This window comes from Gymnogyps californianus, chromosome 3, assembly GCF_018139145.2.
Source record: "Gymnogyps californianus isolate 813 chromosome 3, ASM1813914v2, whole genome shotgun sequence".
Classification (NCBI taxonomy): domain Eukaryota; kingdom Metazoa; phylum Chordata; class Aves; order Accipitriformes; family Cathartidae; genus Gymnogyps; species Gymnogyps californianus.
The window spans coordinates 86348744-86361476 of record NC_059473.1 but is presented as its reverse complement, the minus strand read 5'-3'; positions in this window follow the sequence as shown (position 1 = coordinate 86361476).

Here is a 12733-nt window from a genome sequence, read left to right as displayed (position 1 = left end):
CAAGCCACTGTCTTCTGACCTCGATGAACAAACAAGCTGAAAATATTTCTCACGGAAACGAGTTTTAGGTTACAGATCAGGTAATAACTTCGGAACTTCAGCAAAGGACAAATCATAGCTCAGCAAAGCCTCCAGAAAACATTTGCAGTGATGCTTTAGATTCGGTAGTGAAACCCCACTTGGGGTATGCTTTAGCAGAGGGGTCCAGAAAATGAGTTTTATTCTTGCTGGTGCCCTGGCAAAACAACTTTGTAAGGTGGGCGATCCGTGTTGGAGAGGCAGGTCATAAAGAGGATGAAGGTCTACTTGCTGCAGCGGATGGAAGGTAACCAGGAGCCCCTTTCTGATGCTCAGGCACAGAACCAGTTGATTGAGCAGGGAAAACATCTAACTTCTCTGATCACAAGCAAGGCTGTACGTATAGACACACAAGTATCGTATCAGCAAATGGTAAATTACAACATTTCTTACTCACCATGTGAGAACTAATTTTTCCGTGATTTGTGTCAAGCAGTTGATGGGTGGAAGTGGAAAGTCAATTAGAAGTACACAAATCAGATCTTTTACCATCATTTGCTATTAACAGAAAAAAACCCAACTGCTTCAAATGTGCTTGGTGTTTTGTGGGGAAGGTTGAATAGATGAGGCATCAAAACAAGTTTTGTACTTACATCTAACGGATGTATTAAATAAGGGAAGTAGTAACTGTAGTTAATGAACGGACAGGCTGTTTCTGGTCACTGTGAACTAGATATTCAAAGACATGTAAGTTCTTAAAGATATAGATGAGCGCTCTGTGGCGTTTCCCAAAGCATCTCACTGGAAATAAGTGACAGTTGTGTGAAGTGGGAACGCTACCTGCTTGATTTGCAGTTTGGAAAATCTCACCCACATCCTTCATGTTTCTAAAATGAGTGTGTCTTGACCGTGCCCACCTGTTTCTAGTCACAGGCTGGAAGAGGAAATGAGCTTTGCTGTTTCTTCCACTCCCAACTGATTTCTTAACTGTGAATGAACGAGTCCAAATGAAGAAAGTGCTCTTTTCACACCCATTAGCTAAACTGAAACCAAAAGTCACTACACGAAACACTTTTCTGCATAACAGAAACCAAAAGTCTTTGCATTTAAAAAGGGTAAATACCGAACAGAAAAAATATTGATAATGCGATACATGTTTCAAACCAATCTTAAGAGTTAAGATGGTTTCCTCTTTTTTCCTGCGACTTTGCAGCTTGACTTGAAAGTCACCATTATCAAACTGGCAAATCAAGGGCAGCAATTGCTGGAGCTGAAGAGAAAGGTTTGTCTGAAGTCTCTTACTTCTCTGTGTGACCTCTTCTGCCGGGCAACACAGATGATCTCCACCCAAGAGCAGGGCCTGGTGGCACTAGGCCTTCTCCCAGTGTAAAAGACATAGTGAAAAGTGCAGATGGAAAGGATAAAAAGGACCAGGAATGGAGAAAAGGAAGGGTTCATGAGGTGCTGGGAGGCTGGGTGCGTTGTCCGAGGCCACACAAGAAATTTGTGGCAGGCAGGTGAACCAGCTGCCGGCACCTGTGGAAGGTGTGTGCTGGCTTCCCCGAGAAGCTGCCAAGGCTATGATATGTGAATTATCAACTGTCACCCAAGTGTCCCTTCACAGTGACGTTATCATTCATCAACTCCTGGTAGAGTGTGTCCACAAGTGACTCGGCAGGGAAAAAATGATCTTTTGTGCTAAATGACATTCTGCAGTATTTTGCACAAAGCAGGAGGTATCAGAACATCTAGCAAAAAGTGAAGAAACTGGAAGTCACCTAGTAATACCATCAGGATACACTTGATACCTAGCCAAACCCATTCCTCTCAGATTATTGACTAATTCAGCCCAACCCAGGCACACACAAGCTGCTGAACTGAATTGGCAAGTGCAAGATTGGCGCTTAACGTGGTAGATGACTTAGTCTTTATGGTGGAGGTCATTTGGCAGAAGATACTGTAAATTACTGTATCTCATGGTAGCCAATTAGGAAGGATTCTCTATTTTGACAGCAGCTCTGCTACCAAGAGGGGACACTATGAGTCTAGATGCAAGACTACAACAAGTAAATAGCCCTAAAGGAGTTTTACCATGTTCAGAATGCTTGGTAGCATAACTACTCCTAGGCAGGTATTATCATTAGGTGGGGAAAATGAGGCAGAGAGTTACTTGCCTTTGCTAAGGCCACGGAGGTAGGTAGCACTCCAACCAAATTCCTGCGCCTTGTTTGCAGACATCCCCTGGGTCTCTTTGTATCGTCCTCACGCATACTCCACAGCAGCAAGGCTGCGGACTGGACAGATACTACAGGTGAACTTTGCAAAATAGTGAGCATCAGGTATTATTTAAATTCTACCAGGTTTGGAAAGGGGAAACAGGGAATGAAAAAAAAATACTATATACTTTCCCCAGAGGGGTAGGGCAGTGCCTACGAATGGAAAATGGTGGTTTTTCTTTTGCAACATGCATAAATTCGGACTCCCTTCCCTTACTCCCCACACCCTCCTGGGAGCTTCTGCTGAATTGTAGCTCCCTTGACATGGCCCTCAGAGTGGTGTGTGGCTTTCAGCCACAGTATTTCTAGCTCTCTTTGGGATACAAACTTTGGGCTTCATTCAAGAAAGCACTTAGGCATGCGTAATTCCTTAAATTTCAATGTGACTATTCATGAGCATAGAGTTAGCACATATTTAATTGCTTTCCTGAATATTGGCCAAAATAGAGAGTATCCCAGGAGTGCACGGGAAAGAAACTTAGTTTTCATTGCTTTAATAGAGATAGCTGCTCCACTTAGAAGCATTTGCAAATGGTTTGGGAAGGTTTGGGACTTCTTGCTAGCACATCTCTAGAGGGTAAAGCAGACAACCAACCCTACCTGCAAATGAGATGAGGATCGCCTGTGTCTGTACCACCCCAAGGGGGAGGACTCACATGAGAATTGATACTTTTTCTCATTTTTTTTATGTCTGCCCAACAAGTACTCAGCTCCAATGTTTTCCCCATCCATTTGTGAATTTATCAGTTTTTATTAATGTCCTTTGGGAAAGAGCTCTGGATTTAAAGTATTCGATTGTGCAGGTAAAAATAGAAAAGAAAACTTTTTAAGTGTCTCATTTTTAAGACTCTGCTTTCCATTTTAAAAATAACTGGTAGGTGATGAGGAGAAAAACATGCTTTTTATGTTAACTCTGACGTGGTAACAAACTGGAGGTACACCACCAGTAACGATGGTACATTTCCTTAGTGCTCAAATTGCCACCTACAGACCTCCACTATGTTCAACTGAAATTGTTATTGAGTGTGAAAAACCACCAAAATTTTTAGTGTTTACCACCGGTTCTTGACCAAATACCCTCTTCACTTTTCAAAACCAGCTCTAAAATATGATGTGGGTTGTTGCTGCTGTGAGTAGCAGCAGTTTCCATTTGGCTTTTCAGTTGTAAATAGTGAACATCTGAAACTGTGCTGGAATTTAAAAAATGAAGCATTTTGCCCAAGACCTACATTTATTTATCTACATGTGGTTAGTTATGGTGGATACCTCCACATCTGTGATGAGATTCATCTTGTCTTAGAATAGATGTCTCTTAGCCATTTATTAGATGGCTAATTGAGACTGAGAAATCATTGCTTAATTTTCAGACCCCAGTTTGCAACACTGGCAGCTAGCAAGAAAAACCTACTTTCCTCATGGTCACTTTTAGTGGTAGCTTCGCCTACGACAGTCGTGACCCATATACGCACGTGCCAAGCCGGCTGAGCCATGCTGAAGATTAGCACACTGACCGCTGCTGCAGGCTTAGAGGGTTTTGGGTTGAGTCATGTGTGGGTGGGGGTAAGGCTTTCTCCTTCACAACCAGTGTTATTTTCACTGGCTGCCTGGGTGAGATGGGGGAGGAAGGAGGTTAATCAAACAGCACGTGTGTGTCCTGCTTGCGGCAGCATCGGATGCGACTGCTCAGCACACCGGGATTGAGTGTGGGCGTCTGGCCTCTGCAGTGGGCGAGAGGATGCTGAAGCCTGGAGAGGGCATGTGGACGGTGCCTTGGTAGCATGAGGCCCCTGGGGTGCAGAATAGTCCCCTTTTTGTAGAGAGAGGCACTGCTGAGCCCTGGGATGGGGCTTCTCCTCTCCCACAGCACTGCAGGGTGCTGGGGACGCTGGAGAACGGCTGGGACGTGATGGGGCTTGGCACAGTGCCTGTGTGCTGCTCTGTCCCACCTCTCCTCCTGCCCTCTCTGCAGCTGAGCTGCTCTTCATGGCGTAAAGGCTCCTTCACCTAAAGGATCCTGTGTCATTCCCAATTTTGCAATGGGCAGAGCTGCTTTGGGCCGTAGGGTGAAAGCAGATTAAGCCATGCTCCTTCCCTGCCATATAGGAAATGGGGTCAATGTGCACAGGAGCGCGTGGCTGACACTGCTATGCAGCAAAATACATTGCTGATATTGCAATACACTTCTCTGCCCGACGGAGGCGAGAGAAGTGCTTTTGAAAGACATATGAGAGAACCCCAAAGATAATTTCTGCTTTAGCTGTTCCTGAGGAAGATGGCCCAGGAAAGGCAAAACACAAGGGGATACTCACATTTACACACAAGTACATTTTTATATGTCATATGTGAGGATGGTGATCAAGCATGGAGACAGGTAACAGGAAATTTGCCCAGGAAAAATGCAATTCTAAAGCAAGGCTGGCCTGTACAAAGAAAATGCACTATAACTGAAAGGACTATTTTCAAATTAGCAAACCTTGACAGTTTACTTTGGTTTTTTTTTAAAAACTTATTTCTAAATATAAAGCCATGCTTATAGTGGCATCTAGTGGCTATTGTGTTTATGGAGCTCTCCTCCCCAACACGGCTGCCAGTGTAGGACCATGAGAATTTTGCAACACCAGTTGTTCACCTTTTTGTCCAAGATTGACTTTCCAGTAGCATTTTTCTTGTGCATACTTTTTTTTCTTAGAGTATTGTCTAACAGATCAATGCAAAGATCAACACTGAAGCCAAGGGAGTCCTGGACTTTAGGGTGAATGTTGGGTTAGAGCACCTTAAAAAAAATGGGTGAAGTTCTGGACTCAGACCTTCATTTTATTTCAGAATTATAGAAAACAAATTTGAAAAGGCAAAAATTTAGGGTGGTTCAGATGGACAAAAGCTGGAGGCAGCTCAGACCCAAGTTCGCATTTCATGTGAGCTTTTAATGTTTCAGCAAATGGGAAATGCACACGTACAGGTTTACCAAAGGGCAAGCGAGCCAGCTTCTGGCCGTGCCTCCCTTTGTGCTGGCTGGTGCCCACCTGGTGGGACGGAGTCAAGGCATTTGCTGAGATGGGCCATGCCTTCTCCTGCTAGCGAGTACCCTAAAGGGGGACACTGACAGCCAGGTTGCTGATAAAATGACCCAGTAAGCACTCTTCCTCTCAAGAGACTGAACTGGCAGATGAGCGCTTTCCCAGAAGACAGCAAGAAAAACGAGGGAGGTCAGTGCTGATGGCAGCTGCGAGGCCGTGCCAGAGACAGTGTGGCCCTGCTGCCTGCCTCCTGCTCCTTTCCTTCACCTGCAGCCACCTGACATGGAGGGGAAACATGCCCGTCGCCCTCTTAGCTGTCTGCTGGCCTTGCCTCCAGTGCAGGCTTCCCCTTCCTCTTCTCAGGGCTTCACCAGCCACCCCAGCTCCCCCTGCTCCCATCACCCCAGCTCTCCTCAGACCTCCAGCCTGTCAGTGCCCACACACTGACGGCTCCCCATGATACGCTCCAGCCCAGTTTCTCGCTGCTCACAGCTTCTAGCATCTCTTTGCTCCCCTCTCGACCTGCTCCCCAGCCACGTCTCTCTCCTTCCCATGCTGTGGACATCACCAATAGAAATATTAGCGTGATGCTGAGTTTTTCTAGTGCAGACTCCTCCTCTGTTTCATCTGCCATTGCGCTAGCTGGTGTCTCCACCTTTGTTGAGTCCTACACCAGGAATTTCATCTCCTTCTCACCTGCTTTGGCCCATGCCTATCTCTTCCTCCACCGCATTCCCTGCTGCCCCTTTCTGCAGAGCCCAGCAGGTTTTGCGAAGAAAAACAGTGAGCTCTGCCGTGACCTATCTCTTCCGTTTGACCCACTCTTTCCTTTAGTCACAAGCACAGCTCTGACTAACAACGTTATTCTGGGGATTATGGCCTCTCCTTCTGTGAAGTTCAGACACAACAGCCATGCTTCTGCTACAAAACTCCACAGGCCAAGGGAAAGGGCCTGAGCAGTGGCATGTCGTTGTCCATACAGTTAATTAGCAAGGTCCTGGCACACTAGCACTCTCTCGTCAGTGCTGAGACGTAGTCCAGGACTACTAACAGGCTGCAGCAGCTGGACGGGGTTACCTGTGCGGTGTGAGCAGCTGGGTGTCAGACATAAAAAGCAGACTCGGGCCCATTTTATTTTTCTAAGGTAGTTGTAATCAGCATGATCAAAACTGTTGTGATGAATGATTCATCAGCCAGAAGATGACACCAGTCCTCACTGAATAGCACTCTGGTCCTTCCCTCTCAGCAAGCAAAGGCTGTACTGGCATGGCTGTGCACCTCCCATGAGACCTGCCCTTCCTTGCTGTGCCTATCGGAAAGGTGTAACAGATTTGGGGAAGAGCTGAGATGATAAACTCATGGCAGAAAGACCCACCAAGGAGCCTCAGAGTCTTCATGCTTTCTTCAGAGATCCCCAAGCCCCAGGTAACTGTGAGGTGAGAGGAGTGACTGGGAGAGGAGGATCACCTCATACCTGCTCTGCTTCTGACATGGCTCCCTAAGCATCCCCCACTGGCCACTCTCAGGGACGGGCTGGATATGCCCTTGGTGGCTGTTCCTCTTCGCTTGCCCTGTACACAGTAACAAAAGCAAGTTCAAGGGCCAGAGCTCTAAGGGTGATGTTTTCTTCAGTGTGAGGACAGCTAGACTTACATACTGAATTGCTGTGTTAAAACAATTCAGGCAACAACATGGGGGAAGACCTAGAGAGCTCATGTGCTACAAAAACCCAAGGGAGTTTTTTTCTTATGTGCATACCTTATATTGTAATGTATGAAATATTGTAGCTAATGAGTCCCATTAACCTGAGATGTTAATACATCCACATCCTGTACCGCTTTATTTTTTGACATTTTAAAGCTTCTTTTTTTTTTATGGAAGCGATAATTTTCTTGAGTATATTATCGTGAATTCATTTAAACACCTAAAAGCTCAGCTGTAGTCTAACTGTGACATAGATATTGGTAATATGAAATCTGCTTTTGCAATGCAAATACCTGTATATTAGCAGAATCTTGTAAATTTGATTTTGAGTTTGGAGCAGCAGCTGTTTATTCAGTTCACAGGTTTCTTGTGGTTTGTGGTTTCTTGTGGTTTAAACATTTGCAGGGTGTAGACACTAACGAGAGCACTGAATTGTTTATGGTGATCTTTGAAGCAGCATGTCAGATTTGTTATGATTTTTTGCCAGGCCAGCAGAAACATATTAGCCTCTCCGTATGCAAAGTCCCACATGCAGAGTAACCTCACTAATCCAGTGCTTTGGGACCATGTCACCATGCAGGTCAGTGAGAGTTTATATTGCTACTGTATGGCAGTTGATCACGTCCTTTCTTTAGATCTAGATTTGGAGGATCGTCTTTTCCCCGAAACAGGGCATTCAGGCATAAAGCAAAAAAAAAAAAAAAAAAGAAAACTACTTTTAAAGTGCTCGCAGCAAAAGCCCATGTAAGAGCACTGAACGAGGCAGCAGGTTAGCGGTCATCTCAGCAACTTGTGAACTAGCTCTGTAACGCTGGCTCTGCACCGGGAGTGCATGAATGGGCCCTCCTAGTTGGAAACCCGTCTCTTACCACAACAATCTCCTACCAGAATCTGTGAGGCAGAGCTCCTCTCACCTTTTCTGTGTACTTTTGCTGGTAATTCCACGCCAGTTCCACCACCGCCTGTTTTCCACTTCAGTAGTCAGCAAAATGACTTTCCATGAGCCCCATCAGTTCATGCCAAGCTCCCTTGCATGAGCTTTGGGGATAACGGACTGGTTGTCCCAAACTCAGAGATCAAATGGCCGGACTTGTCCTAACGACTCCTAATTTGATAAATATTGATTGCAGAGTGGTACACTAGATTGTTGTCACCTCTATAGGGAAGGAGAGGAAGCTTATTTGAAGTAGGTTGGGCAACCCTCTGAAGAGATGTAATTGTTGAAAAAATATTGTGCTATGGAGGAATAGGAAAATTAATCTCACAAGCCCTTTCTACCTAATTCTTGATGACATGCCGTCTTCCTTAGGTACAAGGTGAAAGGGAGCCCTCTAGGGTAAGTGTTGTATAGGAAGATTTCAGTTTTCAAGATGCGTCGCAGTTGGTTTCATTTTGTACTTCAGCAGCTATGAAGGTTCATGAAACACAACGATTTATGTTGCAACCTCCAGCTCAAGGGAAACCCGAGCTGCTCACCCAAGCCCAGGACACTTTGCTAGCAGAAAGATCTCAGCATCTATGCCCTGTTGCTCTAAGCATCCATCAAAGACAGGCTGGAAGGGCTGAGAGACCTTTGTAATGGCTCAGACTGGCCATTCTCATGCTCCCTAAAATGAGGTATGAATGGGTGAATGAATGCTGGGGAGTGGACACCCCTCTTACCAATGTCCCATGCTGGTCTTCACTTTTTGCACTCCTATGAATGTTTCACAGCTGCCAAAGCCCCATGTAAATGTGCTGCTTCTCCTTTTCCCATCGTTATCCATCATCACACGCTGCTCCCACTCCCCATTACCTACGTGCTGCCAGTACTGCCAGCCATCATGTCCTGTTTGTCTCCTTTTTCTGTAATTGTTGTGTCTTTTCCTCCCCCTGCTCTCAGACTCCTTCAATAAACAACCAAACCCATGCTGCTCGGCTTGTGTATGCTGCAGCGGGGTTGAGGAGCACAGAAGGGCAGGAAAAGGAGAGCAGTTGTGGTGTCAGTGCTGTGCTGTGAGAGAGGTGAGGGAGGAAAAGGGACAGCTGGAAGGAGTGGGATTGACCATGATATCTAAAAATACAAGGAGATCTTTGTACCTAGCAAGTTAAGTGGCTTCTGGTTTATGTAGGGTCCCTTCCTTGCTGTTGACTGAATGCAAGACTCAGACCTGCTCTGGTCCTGTGACGGCAGCCCCGAGGACAGGAGGGTGCAACAAGACCCTCAACACCCAGTGGGATGGACGTCCTTCAAACCGGGCACGGCAGACCCCGGCCAGCTGCGGCCATCCTGCCGCTGCCTCGCCAGCCCTCCCGTCGCACCTGGCTCGGAGGCACCACATCCGCTGGGCTCCATAGCCTCATTCCGTTTTCTCAGTAAGGATTTACTGTCATGTCAAGTCTAACGATACTCCCTCCATTCTCCCTGCCATTTTGCTAAAGCACACAGCCATAGCTCAGGTAAATTACAAGCCTGCAACAGAAATTACTGGATGTAACTCCCTGGCCTGAGTTAAAAGTATGATAGACCCGGGATTGCAGAGCTTCCTCCTGAGCCTGAGAAACCATGAATCGCCTTGTGAAGCCTGCGGCTTTGCACAGGACTGCAAAGTCTTTTTTTTTTCCCAATCCCTTTTGTTTACCACCCCAATGGCAGTGCTTTTACTGGCTCGGGCAGCTGCATAGCTAAAGGATCATATGACTGTATCTTCTCTGGTCTTTCCATCTAATCCAGAAATACCACAGACAGTAAGAAATTCTGGTTCAGAAATTACTGTCAGTGAGGCAGTGTAAAGCATTTTTATTTTAATGGGATTTCCCATTTCTTCTTTTTCAACTCTCACACCAAAGAAATAGAAACAAGCAGTTTTGCCTTGGGTGCCAGCCTGTGGTGTTTCCTCTGCCACGTGTGGCAGCTCGGCCTCACACTTCCACCGGGATTGAGCTTTCTGCGCAGCGCTTGACTTCGGGCAATGAAATATGAGGTAAGAGAGTGCAGCTGTTTGGGTGAGAAAGGCACCGCAACTCATGTATTGCTGTGCTTGTTAATATTGGACTAGAGCAAGGGTAACAATAGCAAAATTCATTTCTGTTTCTTTCCTAATCAGGTGCCATGGCAGTGTCAGAGATAGTTATGCGAAAACTTCCTCAGACTTCACTGCTGACCTGGAGTGTGCTTTAGATTTCAATTTTTTAATTCCTCTAAAAGTTTCATCCAGTTTTGAACTGGCTTAACTTGGGGGCCATCCCTATGTGAATGTGCCCCTCTGCTATGTGCTGGGGTGTCTGGTGAGTGCTGTGGGCTAAGCCCGTCATGCTTCGCTCTCTGCAAGGATGCTTCGTTCTCCCTGCCTGGACTACATCTCCTATCATTCCTCGCTCTCCCATCTGACTGAATTTCTGAGGTGCATCCTGGTAACCACACAAGCACAGAGGGGCTCCAGGCACGGGAGCACGGCTCACGGGAGTGGGGAGGGCTCCGCTGGGCGCAGCTTATGGTGAGATCCGGCTGGAAGAGAAGGCAAAGGGAGCACTCACTGGAGGGCAAAACATTTTCAAGAGCTATCATCTGGCACAGTGCCCTTACCTTCCCCTGATGGGAACAGCCTGTCTTCATCAGAGAGGCATGAAGGCTTTGTCTTGGGTCACTAAATGGCATCAGTCTCCAAAAATACCTTCCTGCTTCTAGCACAAACCTGGTTATTGGGTCAAGCATATTCAATATCCAGTAACTAATACAAGGGTTTGGCTGTGACAGATGCTGATTGCAAAAGGCCTCACCTGATAAAGAATTGCTCCATTAGTTGCTCTGAAGGAACAGAGAATGGCAAAAGACCAGATTTTGGGGTATTGGCTGCCACCTCTGAAGTGACAGAAATCAGAGTGTAAAACACAGCACACAGGCGAGTTACGCAGTGTTTCCAGCCAGTGTCCTGGTCTCTGGACCAGAGAGTGGAGGTCAGACCGTGACTGCCTTTTCTTTCAAAAAGGCCTTTCTATCCCAGCAAGCTCCATGTTCCCAACACTTACACTCCTTTTTATCCAAATACTCCCTCTTTGGAAAAAAATCCTTTAAAAAGGATTTGGCCAAAACCCAACCAACAACAACCAAATAAACTAGCAAGCAAAAACTCCAGGAGCTCCCTCAGGACAACATTTCTGTTGCCTCTTGAACTTGGGAGACTCATTTCTCATGGCAGCAGGGCAGCACTCTAATGCCTAGCTAAGTAGTGATGATGCCACTTGCAAATTAGTGTCATCCACTGTATTACAAAGATTGATTCGTCAGATGCTCATAGAGACGATGTAGCTCCAGAGCATTTACAAGAGCAAAGAGTAACTTAACAGCTCCCAATTAGCTTGTAGAAAAGAAGATATGGTGCTTAAGGTACGCCAAAAAAGCAGCATGCAACTTTTCTGAAAAAACAATGCTGCTACTCCTTGTGATGCTTTAGCCTCCTGCGGTGCCAGATGTAGCTAGTGTTTTACTATTTCTTTCTTCAAATAGCAGTGCTCAGGGGGGATAAACTTTACTTAACCTAATTAATTTTAATCACAGCTTTCAAATCTCATACTGTGCAAAGAATTACAAATTGGAATACATTAATAGAAGCCATGGTTTATGCTGCAAGCTAATCGGGAAGTGTGCATTTACATTTTCTGCATGAGTTTGCAATTACCATTAAAATAAAATTCAGTTATGTCCTTTTAAATTACTAAAATGTGAAGAACAGATTGAGCTGGTCCCATTTGTTGTAGAAAATGACTTGAAAATGGCCTACATCTGAAAGAATTAAATGATTCTTACTGAATATGAGGTTTTAGAAAATGATTTCCAGTTGTCTAGAGTTAAGGTGCTTCCAGGCATTCTGGTTTAAACAATCTTTCTTTTAAAATAATGGATTGGTTAATGTTTCCTACCTGCTTCAGTACAGGTTCATGGAGGGAACAAAGAGAGTTCTCCCACAAAGCCTCAGCTACGTCTTCCTTTAGGAGTAAACCAGAGAAACAACATCTCAGCCAACCACATCCAAAACCTAACTCCAAGGTACCACAGCACTGAGCATCAGTCCAGAAAATTTCCTTCCCAATGGGGACGTTCCTCCTCATGTCATGAATAAGGGGGGGTGGGGGGCAAAAATACCCCCAAATACTAAATTGCAGCAGTTCTGGGGTTTCACTACAAACACAAAACTCCTCTGTGTGTCTTTGAAATTGTAATTCTGGTAGGACCAGGCTAAAATTTTTACATATACCCAATGATTTAAGAGCCTTTGTCCCATTTAAAAGTAATAAATGTATGCACTTGGAAGACTGATCCCTTCAGCCACTGATGGTGACCCATTCCCCAGTGCCTGGCTGTGGGATTACCGGACCACTCTTCAGCAATGCCTACTTCTGTATGTGAAAGGTTAGGTGCCAAATTTCTGTGTCACCCCAAGTCCAGGGGCTTCAATTTCAGGGGTGCCAGTGACTACAGAGGGAGTAAAAATAAGGTGGCCTTGGCCTTGCTGATATATGCCAAAAGAGCTGATTTTTTTTTTTCCCACAAGCTGTGATGCCAGGTCAAAATGATTTGGCCAGCTAGCGCTCATCTTCAAAAGCAACTCGACCATTTAGGAAACTAAGTCCCATTGACTTCAGTGGAAACCTAGGTTTCAAGGTGCCAAACACCCTTCTGAGCATGCAGCTCAGATACCCAAGTAAGTCACCTGGCTCTTCTGAGAAAGTGTTGTCTCA